The sequence below is a fragment of the Penaeus chinensis genome, chromosome 1, assembly GCF_019202785.1.
Source record: "Penaeus chinensis breed Huanghai No. 1 chromosome 1, ASM1920278v2, whole genome shotgun sequence".
NCBI lineage: Eukaryota > Metazoa > Arthropoda > Malacostraca > Decapoda > Penaeidae > Penaeus > Penaeus chinensis.
The window spans coordinates 1,504,550-1,507,073 of NC_061819.1; the positions used below are offsets into that span (position 1 = coordinate 1,504,550).

The 2,524-nt window shown below is 42.9% G+C and overlaps 1 pseudogene; it reads right to left on the reverse strand.

Annotated features, from left to right (window-relative positions):
• The window catches only part of LOC125026824, a 1,750-nt pseudogene extending 1,526 nt beyond the window's left edge, over positions 1-224 (reverse strand).
• Positions 225-2,524: the final 2,300 nt, after the last annotated feature.

The window sequence follows — 2,524 nt, forward strand, 5'->3', positions numbered from 1 at the left end:
GCTGCAGGTGGCGCACTTGTACGGTTTGAGGTCCGTGTGCGTGAGCAGGTGCGTCTTCAGTTGCTGCGCTGGTTGAAGCTCCTGCCGCAGGTGGGGCACTTGTGCGGCGACTCCTCCATGTGCAGGATCTTGTGGACGGCGAGGGTGCGGCTCTGGCAGAAGCCCTTGCCGCACTCGCTGCACTTGAACGGCTTCTCCTTGCTGTGGATGTACCTGCGGGGGAGACGGAGCGGTCAGGGCGGGGCGCTGGTGACGGGGGCGGGGGAGGGGTCATAGTGAGGGAAGAGTAATGGTGATAGAGAAACTACTGAAAACTACATGATAATGATGAAGATAATAGTGATAAGATATCTACTCTAGAATAGTAATACTAATGATAACCATGCTCGAAAAAATACTATCTAATAATACAATCTCGGAGAAAAAAAAATTAATAGCAATATCGATAAAAAAAACAATATCAATAAAAGCAATAACGGCAACCAACAGAAATAATTACAATCATAACAAAAAGAAATGGAAGAGAAAAGAAACGAGAAAATAACAATAACAAGAGCATTAACAGCAATCGGACCTAACGAGAAAATTCCAGAGAGGTTCCTCCCCTCCCTCTCCCTCCCTCTCCCTCCCTCTCTCTCTCTGCTCTCTCTCTCTGCTCTCTCTCTCTTTTCACTCTCTCATCTCCCTCTCTTCCTTCTCCCACTCCCTCCCCCTTTTCTCCTCTCCTTCCCCCCCTTTTTCCTCCCCCTCTCCCTTCTCTCCCTCCTCCCTCCCCCCTCTCCCTCTCCCTTCCTCTCCCCTCCCTCTCCCCCCCACCGCCGTAGGCCATGCCCGTCCCCCCCCCCCCCCCTCCCGGCGAGACGGAATTTCAAATGCGGGTTTGATAATAACAGCCTTAGAAAATATATATTTCTTTATTTTCTTTCTTTTCAGTCATTCTTTCTTTCTTTCTTTATCACAATAAAAGAAAAATAAACATTTGACAGAACAAAGAGAGGGAGGAAGGGAGAAGGAGAGACGGAGAGAGAGAGAGAAAGAGAAAGAGAGAGAGAGAGAGAGAGAGAGAGAGAGAGAGAGAGAGAGAGAGAGAGAGAGAGAGAGAGAGAGAGAGAGAGAGAGAGAGAGAGAGAGAGAGAGAGAGAGACCCAGATACAGATACAAATATTTGAGTGTGTGTGTACACACACACACACACACACACACACACACACACACACACACACACACACACACACACACACACACATATATACATATATATATTACCAAGTGTCTTGACAGCACACCGACAAGAAGACCAATAATACTGGCAAAAATGCTACACAAAGCAGAGCTCCATTTAAAGCAAAAAATTCCAAAAAGGCGATTCTTCACACACGCCTGCCCCCCCCCCCCCTTCCCCCGCCTCGCCCCACCGCCCTCCCCCCTATATATGGCTACACAAAGGAGACCGTATGTTGTCATTATAAAGGCAAAGTCCTTATTGAATCTCCTATTATTTGCAACAATATGGAAGTGTTGTGGTGCCTGTTAATGTTTTTTCTTGCTATCATTATTATTATTATTATTTTATTGGTTATCTTCTTTCTTGTTTTTCTTATTTGTTACCTTTCCTTGTTTTTGTTATTTGTTTGGTGTTATAAAAGATACGTTTTTGTTATTGTTTTCTTGTTTGCAATAATTATTATATATACATATATATATTGTTATGTCTTAAAATGTTCTTCCATTTCATATTCTTCTATTTTTCTACTTCTTCTCCACCTCCTCCTCCTCTTCCATCTTCTTCTTATTCTTCTCCTCCTCCTCTTCCTCTCCTCTTCTCTTCTTCTTCTTCTTCTTCTTCTTCTTCTTCTTCTTCTTCTTCTTCTTCTTCTTCTTCTTTTTCTTTTTCTTTTCTTTTTCTTTTTCTTTTTCTTTTTCTTTTTCTTCTTCTTCTTCTTCTTCTTCTTCTTCTTCTTCTTCTTTTTCTTTTTCTTTTTCTTTTTCTTTTTCTTTTTCTTTTTCTTCTTCTTCTTCTTCTTCTTCTTCTTCTCCTTTTTCTTTTTCTTTTTTTTTTTCTTCTTCTTCTTCTTCTTCTTCTTCTCCTCCTCCTCTTCTTCTCCTCTCCTCCTCTTCTTCTCCTCTTCTCCTCTTCTCCTCTCCTCCTCTCCTCCTCTCCTCCTCTCCTCCTCTCTTCCTCCTCCTCCTCTCTTTCTTCTTCTTCTTCTTCTTTTCTTCCTTTTTTCTCTGCTTTCCTAAAAGTCGTGTCCGATTCCATTAAAGGTTTGGCGAAGACGTGCAATCACCAAGGGCGTGTTCGTTTCCCTGGGATTTGGCTTGTCAAACGCCGAGACGCGGGGGTAATATACCCGAACACTTAATATGGCTAAGTGCCCGGACCATAATGGGGTTTCAATGTGGAGCCGAAGTCAGGGTCGACGTCAACTCTCCATAAGGTTCGAAGAAGTAGAAACACCCAAATTGTGAGGCACTTTTTGTCAATCTTTTTTTTATGTAAATGATTTTCGATTATGGCAAAGTT